This window comes from Passer domesticus, chromosome 3 (assembly GCF_036417665.1).
Source record: "Passer domesticus isolate bPasDom1 chromosome 3, bPasDom1.hap1, whole genome shotgun sequence".
NCBI classification, from domain to species: Eukaryota; Metazoa; Chordata; class Aves; order Passeriformes; family Passeridae; genus Passer; species Passer domesticus.
Window position 1 is genome coordinate 116,042,891 of NC_087476.1, and position 11,640 is coordinate 116,054,530.

At 40.4% G+C, this 11,640-nt stretch overlaps 1 long non-coding RNA gene across 3 annotated transcripts in view; it reads right to left on the reverse strand.

The window, feature by feature from the left end:
• Window positions 1-11,640, reverse strand: part of LOC135297648 (uncharacterized) — a 32,359-nt gene that overhangs the window by 10,966 nt on the left and 9,753 nt on the right. Inside the window, exon 1 of one of the 3 annotated variants that reach the window (XR_010359574.1) lies at window positions 317-11,295. The exons of 1 other annotated variant lie outside the window; for it this stretch is intronic. This is a non-coding gene — a long non-coding RNA (uncharacterized LOC135297648). Of the gene's footprint in view, window positions 1-67; window positions 11,296-11,640 lie in introns of those variants that run through there. One more of the 3 variants, XR_010359572.1, reaches the window with a different exon arrangement.

An 11,640-nucleotide genomic window follows, 5' to 3' on the forward strand; every position in this document is an offset into this window, starting at 1 on the left:
GCACAGGGCAGGACAGGTGCTGTTAGACACTTACCAAGCTGTTAATATGCACATTATTTGCTCTCACCTGAGTCTTGGTCATCTGACGAGATGTTCTTTTCCTGCTGACTGAAACAATAGCAACTGCCTCTAAGAACATGCTGTTCTGGAAAGCTTAGCAGGTCTGTTGTTTGCCTGTTTTATCCAATGAGTGATTACATTTAAAGCAGATAAATAAGTCTGGAAATGCTACTTATTTAGGCATGCAGCCACACAGCTGAACTTACAATTCAAATAACCAAATTATTTTATGAATTTGACACTAAAATGACTTTACCAGAAGCTACAGGATGAGCAGTCATATCTCAGACCTAGGTTCTCTTCTTAGATGAAGAGACTCTTTCTGTTCTTTATGGTCTGATTTTTCACAGCAGGATTTTAAATTTAGGAGAATAGAAATCCAAGACTGGGCATGCAGGGCAGAAAAAAAAAATCATGTGATGACCATCTCAGCAAGGCTTGAGTGCATTACAGAAGTACACTACCAGTGGGTCACAATTAATAGATTTCTAAAAGCGTCTGTCAAACTGCAATGTTACTTTTCTTTGCATGTTATCAAATGAGGATCCAACCCTGAAGCACTTCCAAAGTACAAATGATACTTATGTGTTATATACACAAATAATAGGATTTACTACTTTGAGTGTACCCACAGCTGTCTCATGAGTGTGAACCACTCCATTTAGGAATCCATGCTCACAGATTACTTTTAAATCAATACTCAAAGTACCATTAGAGAATATATTTTGTGTTTCACTTTTATTTTGCAGAGGATTTTTTCTTAAAAAAACTGTAAGACAGTTGAGTTCCAGTTTCTCCAAAAGAACAGAGGCAGCTACATCGGTTATTCTGGGCCTGAAAACATTTTGCATGGCCATTGAGAAGTCCTTTAGCTAGTCCAACACTGATTTCAGCACAAAATCTTTTCACAATACAAATATCAGGATACTTTGGAGCTGAAAAGCAAAGCCTTCAGTTAATCCAATTCTGCTAATACAAACAGCTTCCTGAATTAAGTATTAGAGAGAGTATCTTCCTGGGCATGAATTCTGGAGCCTACAGCACTAAGCAGGGAAGGAAATGGGATGCTAACAGGCAGGAGAAAATCTGCTGCTGGCCTAAATGTATACTTTTGGGAAAATTCAACCCCAACTTCCAGCACTGCAACTCTTGAGAAGCAAGGAGATATCTTAGAAACTATCGGTGCTAGAATGAAATGACAGATGTTAAATTGAAGGTATGCATAGTAACTGTTAAACTGAAAGTATGCCTAATAACTTAAATTTTATGAGCACGGACCTAAATGTTGCATTTTAACAGAATTATGCAGATTTGGTGCCCCCTGCTGTCTTTTACTACCAGAGTGACCCATGAAAAATATGAGTAAGTGATTAAACACACTGAACTGCATAAAACACCCCCAAAGGGCAAATTAAGGATGCTGTTCAAAAAGGCACATTTAAACTAGAGTGAGAGTTCACAGACTGCTTTGGTGAAGCACCCAGGAGCTGAGAAGAGCAGAGCTCTATGTTGGGAATGACCACAAAGAGGAAAAACATTGAGTGCACCATGGCCAACAGGAGCCACACAGAGAGCTGAGCTGCAGCCTTGGCACATCTCCATTGCTTCAAACCAGAACCACAGAGAAAACTCATTTTCTTGTGGGGATAAAACCAGACTAAATCCCTGTGGTCTGTCTTTTCTTGCTCAACACCAGCTCTGCCATATTCCTGCCTCTCACCCCCAGACAGGAGAGTTTAAACAGACTCTAAATACTTCCATATGATGGGAGCATCTCGACATCTCAAAAAACATGAGTGCCAGTGGTGTCCCCAGGTACACACTGGGTGCATCTACACAAGTTTGTGTTATCAATTAAAGTGGAAGGGACACACTCCAGGAGCACACCCAGTACAGCAGGCACCTACAGGGACAAGCCCAGAGCTAACCTGAAGCACAGCCTCTCTCTTGTGCTGTGTGTGGCAGCACAACCTGCTTCTCCCTCCAGAGCAAACCTTGGGCCACACTGCATGCTAAAGGGACTTCAAGTGAGACTCACCTGCTGAATCCCACTGCCTCAGAGGTGGTGGTCTCACCTCTCCATCCCCCTAGATCCTTGTTGCCACTCCACCCCTTTCATAAGCCCCAGCAACCTTCTGGCTTCTTGCTCAACTTTCTGACTTAAAAAAGTAATGTCTCCCTCTTTCCCCCCACCCCAGGCTGGTTTTCAGATGGATCAGTTTATTGTATGGTCATGTGGGTGCCTGGTCTGATGTAAGAGGGGGAGGAATGTCCCTTTGGCAGCAGTACAGTCTCAGATTGGCTTAAGCTAATAGGGAACCTTCTGTCCTAAATCAAACAAGACCATGAGGTGCCAATGGGTGCAATGGCTTGTCCAAACTAACAGAGCACATTTCCAGCACAGCTGGGTTGAATCCTGCTATAATCAATGGCCAAGATATTATATCACTAACTTCTGAAAATTTCTCTGTTGGTCTCTTGCCCGTTCTTTGCACTCCTACAGGAATACTACACAATGTAAGGGATGATGAAGCAAAGCACAGTGCTCCATCTGAACTTCTGCAAAGCAGCAAACAGGACTTTTCCAGGAAGAATATCCATTTAAGTGATTTCCTTCTGCAAATCAACAGGCTATCAAGTGATGACTTTGTCTGCTTAAGCTCAAAGATATTTCTTTAAAGGCGCCTTCGTTCAGTAGTCACAAGTAATCAATCAGTCAGTTACTTCTTCCCTTGGCTATCTGTGCTTGAAGATGGAAAAAAAAACAACCAAAAAAACCCCAAAAAACAAACCTAAACAAAAAACTCTACAGAAAAGGGACAGTCCTGTCTTGCCACAACAGGGGTGTTCAGTGACTCGAGACTGGTGCCTGTGTTGCTGAAATCATGGGTGCTAAAACAGCATTATGCTGTACTTCAGGCATTTGTGCAGCAGAGGATGCTTCATCATTGCATATTCTCCTCAGGTTGGAAGGCTTTTAGGACTGACATTGAATCTGTGAGTCACTGACTGCTCTGGAAAGGCTTACTGGTGAATAAGATGAAATTTCTGTCATTTATAGTGTCTGAGAAGGTTTTTCAACTTCAAAAGAAAAGAATTTATTCAGTTTCCCTGACACTTATTTATACACACAAGTTTTAAATGGCCATTTTCAACTCTTGAACTCCTGTGACTTAGTGAGATGTTATGATCTGTATTACATCTCCTGTAGCAGTATTTAAACAAACATCCTTAATAAAATCTTGCTCACTCCCACCATCTAGAAATCCTATTTTGTACTTCACACATTTTATTTTCATACTTCAGAATTCAAAACACCAGAAGGCAGGAGTTTGGTCTGGTAACTATTAAATAAGTTCCACCCTGATACAAAACCAACTTGCTTACTACATCCTTTATACTTGTCAGTTTATTCAGTAAGCTGGCTGCAGGGACTGTCTAAAAATTTACTTCTATCTCCTCTAAATGTTATTTAAGTCAGAGGTCTGTCCTCTATTCACCTCTTTTCAGTGTGAAACACAGCCACACACAGCCATGCCAGGGGTTGTGCAAGAAGAAGATTATGAGGGTGGATCCACTTGTTTTGATCTCCCGACAGAGCACTGTGGCTCACCCTGCTACCACCAGGCTGTGGGGCTGCTCCTGCAGCCACCTTCTTGCTCCTTTTCCACCCCTAAGCTCTCTTCTTTCTCTCCTTTTCGTGTTTTCTCCCTGAAATTACTAAATTAATCTGCATGTCTAGCAGCCACCACTTGCAAAGAGCCAGACCTCGATGTTCTTGAGAGTGAGGAGACGAATTTTAACAGTTGAAATGAACTTGAGTGCTGGAAGAGCTGCGTGGACATAGAAGGGAGGCGTGCAGAGGGATGAGTGCGGAGGTTTAAGTCAGATCTTATTATCACAAGACCTCAGGGCACTGGCTAATCAGCAGGGGTGTAGCTTTATTGGGAAAAGTGTCTTTTATGATATTCATGTCTGTATCTGAAACATTCCATTTCAGTGAGACACCAGAGACACTTCATGAGCCACTGGAGTGCTGCATCACAGCCATAAATAACAATTACTGGGAGACTCTCTTCCAGGGCATGCCAAGCCCAGTGTGTGGGAAGGGATAAAGCACATCACTCCTCATGTCTTTCAGGTATGCTCTTCCCAACACAGAAACTAAGGTGAACATCAACATACATGGCAGACTTCTTTCTTCTCTCAGCATACTCTTTTTCCTGTAATCCAAGTATTGGGACACATTTCTTCTACCTACTGCATATCTTTTACCTAAAAATGCAGATTTGTGCACTGTGAGCTGTAGTTTTCTCCTCATAGGATAAGAAATCACTTTTGGGATAAAGAACACAGAACTGGGAAGCAAAAAACTCCAAATTCAGTTCATAGTGTAAACAGAAGACTGCACTTCATTTGTTGGACATCCTGTCTAGAATAGGATGGCAAATTGCCCTAGGCTTTGTTTATGCTGGCTAGCAAAATATGCCATAAACAAAGCAGAAGACAAACTGGTTTCTAACATGAATTGTCCAGTCTTTGAGGAATAAAACCAAACTTTTTGACACTAAAACCCAACACAATCAATTAGCCAAACTAGTGGAAGGGTTGAAATGAGCTATGTATAGTTCAAAAAACTAAACCAAGAGTAGGCATCAATGACCCGCAGCCAGAATTCAAGTCATTTGAGTATAGAATAAACAGTGGAGGGACACCAAGCAAAACCAAATTTCTGCATATTCGTATTTCAGGATTAGGTTAAAGAGCAAAAGGTCTGTTCACCATCTCCTGGAGACCAAACCAGGATTGAGCCAAGGATATAGATATGCTCGTATATCAGTAAGCATCAGGATATATTCCTCTGTTAGAACAACATTTTATCACATACATTTGTTCTTATCAGAAGCTGGAAGACAAAAGCACTCTCCATCCTGCACTTAACATCAACGGGTGACAATCTGTTAGCAACAGAGTAAACACTGCACTTTATCAAGCATTACTTCATTTTCACTCTTCTGTTTCCATCTTTTTGTGTCCTTGTAGAGACTGGGCAGCAGGTGTGAAACAAGGACTACTAAATGTTACAAATTCCAAGTAATAACATCCAAACCCTGCTTTTTTCATTATAAACAAGTTAAGCTCCAACATGTGCAGTTGTTTTAAGGTATTTTTATCCTGAATTCAGCATTGAAGGATCTTATGACAATTAGATATTTCATGTGATCCTATTAAATATGAAACACTGATGATCATAAAAATAGAGAAATAGTGTGAAATAGATAATACTGATGTTCTTCCAAAGTGATGCTGTAGCACAGCCATTCAGCTTGTGTTTCTGTGTGTGTGTGTGTCTTGGTTCTCTCCTCACCCTGATATGGCTGGACTTGCCAGAATGTCTCATTTCTGCCCTTCTGGCTGCAGTTTCCCTGCAAGAAAACTGGGTAGGGTAGAGATGAATAAAGGGTGGGAATACAGATGTCACCCCAGTTCTGGATGAAGACAAGACACACACTTGGGGAGCTGAAGAGCACTGCTGAGGCACGCAGTATAACCACAGCTGATGCAGCCAAGACAGGGCCTTGGGCAGCAAATGACTTTGCAGCTCTGTCTAATCTCCTGGCTTGTAAGGGAATGCCTTCTGACATTGCTCCTTTTGCTGTGCAACTCTTCCTACCTGTATGAAAAAGCTTCAGCAGTTCCCTGAGACATTCCCAAACAATAGATATAGTAATCTGTTTATAATGGGCACCTGCTGCTTGGTCCACTGCATTGATATTCTGAATTTTAACAGCATTCCTTTATTTTAAACATGCCACCAAGAGTAAATATTTAATAGTCAGTGATCCCTAAACAATAGGGTTTAATTTCTCATTTACCAGGTATATGGGAGTAAATCTGTATTCAGTGCCCTGTAATAAAACACAGCTCATAAAGTAATATTATGCTCTGGAATATAAATATGAGACATTATACACAGCATGTAACTTAATCATTCCTGACTCTGGCATAAACGGTTGGAGGTGAATGCCACCTAGATTAGTACTAATTACACCTTGCACCTTTATGAACAGACTGAAGCACTTATCAGCCATGCACACAAGCAATTTGTTCTAAGCCACACAATGAAGTCAGTGGCAAACAAAGGAGAGGAAACAAGGTTCCTTTATCTGCCAGACTTCTTCTGAGCCAGCTTCTCACCAACAAGAATTAAAAGCCATTTCATACTTCATAACTACTTTTTGTCAGTGTTTCACCAGAGTTATAAACTCAGCCTCACAATGTACTAAAAAGCTTTGTACAAGTAAATACATAAATATATTTATATGTGTGTATGTATATGTTTTAAATATGACAAAACATAAACCTAATGGATTAAAGCCTCACAACTCCTAAAGCAGCTTAAATTTAGTATCTGAACACATTACCAAAGGAAAGAGTACTACTCTAAAAGCACACATTTATTACATAAACCTCAGTATTTTGTGCAGCCTTTAGGTTCACTGCAATCCTACTGTACTACATTTTTATACTTCTTTAAATAACCACTGGGTGTCACAGTTATCAACAGAAAATGCTTGGGGGACTTTTCCAGGTTCATTTCAATTGGGATTCATATCATCAGAGTTAATCCCAATTCCTATACCTGTAATGTTAATACCCACTCCTATTCCAAGATGAGAAAATGGCTTCCTCAATTAAAAAAAAAAAATCAGAGTTAATACAAACTGTGTTCTTTCAGAAAATGTAGCAAAATGGAGATTTATTTTTCAAATTTAGCCTACAAGTAAGATTTTGCCATACTGCACATTTGTGAAGTTCACTACTGGAGTGGAATGAGGCAATTCTAGACTTCATGGACTTGAGGAAAAATTTCCATAGGCTTTCCCTTTCGAAAATTAAGTGACATGAGAAACAATTATTTCCTCTCCACTTCATAATAATCCCATTCACTCTAAATATTTTGGCATTATAAACAGCATTATAGCCTTATGCTTCAGGTCCCAGCTCTCAGAATCACACAACCAGCAGAAGAACATGAGTTTTCTTAATTTAAGAGTAAGAGAAAATAAAATGTGACCCCAGTAACTATTCAGATTTGCAAATAACAGCTTTAAATCATGCCAACTGCTCAGTGTCTTTGTTCAGCTGTCAGCCCCAAAGGAACAAAATGCTGTTCACCTCCCAAAATCCCCATGAGATGAGGATTTCACCCACCCACGTGTGTGTCTCACACCTGGAGAACTGGAGAGCTGCTCTGTGCACCCAAAGCATGGGCAGCACCAGGTAAACCAAGCACCAAGTGAACTTGCAATTTTAGAGGCTGTATCACCATATAGGTGATCCAAATGATCCATGAGGAAAGGCTGGCATGGCTGGGACACTCGGGAGAAGACAGAGTGGACAGCCAAAGGACTGGTGCTCCTAAGTGCCTGGGAATGTCTGCAGGATACTTGGGAAGCCTCTGTCGTACCCGTGCTAAGGGATCCTCCTCCCCTCTGGAGGAGATGCTAAGAGCACTCAGGGATTCATGTTTGGGATAATTCTGGACAGCAGAGTTTTGGGGATCTTTGCCAGGACCTGTAAGATGTGAAGAAAGAAGGAGGAGGGTATTTCATGGATATGTCCTGTATCTTGGAGTATGACATTTGAGGGCTGAATTAAGGAGTGTGGGTCAGTTACCAGCTGCCACATTTGTCATTCCCTACTTCTTCTTATCCATCTTCAAAAATGGAGGCAAATAAAAATGGAAGCACTGACCTAATCCCTGAAAATCAGGCTCCACAGAAGCACCTACAGTTCCTGGCCACAGTTCAGGTGAGAGATGCAGGCTGAGACATGGGCAGGTGAGACAGAAATGCCAAGCAGGCACTGTCATGAGAGATGTGCAACACATGGCAGGCACCAGCCTCTCTCTCTCTCTCGTGCCCTGTGTTTAGGGCCTCAGATTGCCTTAAGCAAATCACCCTGCCCTGCCCAGCATTTTCTAACTCCTCCATTTCAGCCACTTGCTGCCTGAGCAGCTAAAATGACTGTCTCAGCCAGAAATGTGATTTTTTTTTCTTTTTCTTTTAATCTATATTCATCCAAGTCCAGCTGCACAGAAAAAGGCACATGCAGGAGAATGCAAGCATTATCTAATACATAAAAGATGGATGCAGAGAGGAAGAGAATTAAGCTGTTCTTCATGCCCAGCATGGCACGATAAGAAGTAATGGGTGTGAACTGCAGGTGGGAGTTTTAGACTAGACATTAGAAATGGCTTATTTTACCAGTAGGCATAATAAGGACTTGAATAGATTTCTTGAGGAGGCTGCAAAAGACTTCAAAAACAGGTTAGACAAACATTTATCAGGAATCATATTGGTATGATTCATGTTTGCAGACTGGAGCGAGGAATGGATTGTTTACGGAGTTCTGTTCTGTGATTTTTTGATCCAAAGATGCCTAATGACTTTTTTTTTTTTTTTTTTTTTTGCTAGGGATTGGTCTTAAACAAATCTCACAATCTTAAAAACCTGCCAGCAAAATAATAAGAAGGACTTCTTAAAAAATAAACACTATTCCAATGCCTCTTAGTCAAAAAGCCCTCCCACTCTGCAACACATTCAACTACAAAGCTGAATACAGTCAGTAAAATGCTGAAAGCATTAGCAGCACTGCTAACACTGTGACAATAATACAGCAAGTGATCTGAAATCCCTATTTCTTTTGACCAACTTCTTGCCACTTGTACCTTTCTGTCCTTCTTGGCACCCCAACACAATGCATAATTTTCTAAATTACTTGAGCTTTTCTGCACACTTTCATTAACATAGCAGGTGCAGTTATTTAGACCATTAATGTCCTAGCAGTAGTGGAAGCTGGGAGTGACCCCACTGCAAATTAACAGTCCAGACACAAGAGGTGAATGGCGCTTTAAAATACAGCTGGAAATCTTCCACTGTACCCAAACAGGACTCAGTCCAAGGTCCTTGTCCCAAAGCTGCCCTCTTAACACAAGTCACTTGAGTTGGAGGAGAAAAGCATTACAGATTAATTCTGGTTTGTGGAGAAAAGAGGCTCTTTTCTTCCAGCTGAAGTTAAAAGCTGCCAGCAAACATCAGCGACCTATTTGGAAATTTTGGACTGACTCCTCATGTGATTTGACCATGGACTTTTTCTCCACTTTCTATTGTATTATTTCTATGAAGTCAGTCACCAAAAGCTTCTCTGAGTCAAATTCATTCTTTCTGCTCTTTCTCTTTACACTGCTGTGCCACTATTTGTCTTTCCTGTCCCATTCCCATCACTTCTCAGCAATAATTTCCCTTCCAACAGTTTGAAAGACTGATGCCAACATTAAGAATAAACCTACTGGGGGAGGGAAATCCCCCTATTCAACCTGTCCTGTCCATGTTACCTTTCCATTTTGTCTCCTCTTTCTAAACTGTAAGCTTGCAGGGGCATGGACAGACTTAAATTCAAACTAAATATCTACAAAAGTAGGGCTCACTTTGCCTGTGCCTTCTGGGATTACTGGTACATGGACATTAAAGACATTGCTTTTATGTACTGTAAATAATGCAATGTAATGTAATGTCAGACTGTGGCTACTACTGCATACCTCAGGAAACAGAGGGAATAATCGAGGCATTCTTCTTGGAATATTACAACAATTTATGAAAAAAAGATGCCAAAAAAGGACAGTGTGATAAAACATATTGAGAATGTGCTGGTCACATGTCAAACCACACTGACAATTACTGAATGCAGAACTGGCCACAGAGTGGGGTCCCACAGCGTGTGTTTGGTAATTGCATCACCTGTGCTACATATTCTGAATAACTTTGGTTGAACTGCCTGAATTATTACTCATGGAACCCCATAGTTAAATGCAGGATATGGCTGCACAGCTCAGCACAGCACTCCCACCAGGTAACTCCAAAACAAGATGCTGCAGAGGTGTGTCACCGGGGTGCTCCACCCCGGATAATGAGCACAGCAGCCAGCTGGGAAGGAGGGCTGAGGTGGGACATCTGCATCTTCCACAGCCCCAGCCACAGCCCAGGGTCCCTCTGGGAATGGGGATGAGGAACAGCACAATTGTTAGATCCATCTCACTTCAAAGACACTAAGAAACAGCCTTCTGATGTCTGTGTAGCATAAATGGATATAAAGATAAGATCTGCTTCTCTTTTAACTGAGAGACCTCGCTAAGATTCCAGTCCTTCTTGTTCACAACCACCCAAATTGCTCTTCTTCTGCAGAGCTGAAAGGATGGCAATGTGATCAGAAGTCACAGCAAATTGAGTGTTACATTATTATTGATTAATTACATCATTAAACGCATTCTAATTTGATTCAGTGGACCCTGGCCCCACACAGGTAAGAATCACAAAAAATGTGCACTGAAGCCAACAGGTGTAAGCCAGTCTTGAAACAATGTAAATCTCATTTAGGTAAAGAAACAACAGCCCAAATTTGTCATTACCTGAATGCACTAAAATAGCAGTCTGTACCAAATACTACTTGGACTAACCACCATGAGTCATACCCAGTGAACCTCATTTTGATATTCCTTGTTCTTCCTCACAGAAAACTTCTGCAGTGTAAAGAGAGCAGGATTAGGCCAAACAATTCCATGAGCTCATTAGCTTGACACCACAAACACAAATCAGACACGCGTAAGAATAAAGAGCCAGTTTGGCAAGATACCATGATGCCAAGTCAGGTCAGTCAGGTTATAATAATTCTTAATTAACACTCTTCCAAGTTTCAGTGTTATTTATTTGCATGCCAGTGTCACTCAGAACAATCCTCCTTCCTCCCTATGAAAACCTTGGAGAAAACTGAAAGAAAAATTTTCAGCCTGATCTGGACAAAGAAAAATCCAGTGTAATGACAAATGAAAATGATAGGTGAACTTGAAAACCTTTAACAAAAACATCTTTAGAAAGGAGAAGACTGATATCAGTCTGATATCCACTGATAAAGAAACAAAAAGCACAAATCAGCACAGGTTGAACACCACAGAAGACATGATTTCTACTACTCTATTTTTGATTATGTTTATCCAAGCAGCAAAAATTTCCCATCTCAGAGGTTTTATATTGCCTTGCCCCTGAAAATGCTCCCTTTTGAAACACTGCTAGTGTTACTCCCTAAGGAATACAGAGGTCTATGTAAAATTCAGCAGGTTGAGCATTCTAGATGGTTTCATTTAAAAAAAAAATTACTATTTTAATTATTTTTTGAAAATGCAATAACTATGCAATATTATTCATCAAGGCTTGTTTCAAAAGCCAAGTCATGGAAGCAGTTGTTGACAATCTGAATCTGCCTCAATTTACTGTCTTCTAGTCAAAAAACTTCAGACTGAATATCCATAGGGTTTATATATAATTATATATATTATTTACAATTTAAATTAATGTTTATAGGTATTTGTGTTATATAGGTAAAATGATAAAACCCATTAAAGCTGTTGAAAGACATAGCTAAAATTGCTATCCCTATGACAAACTTTTGAACATATGTGAAGTAGCATAGTCTTATTATTCACATAATATTTGCAATGTATTTCATTATCAATATTTTGTT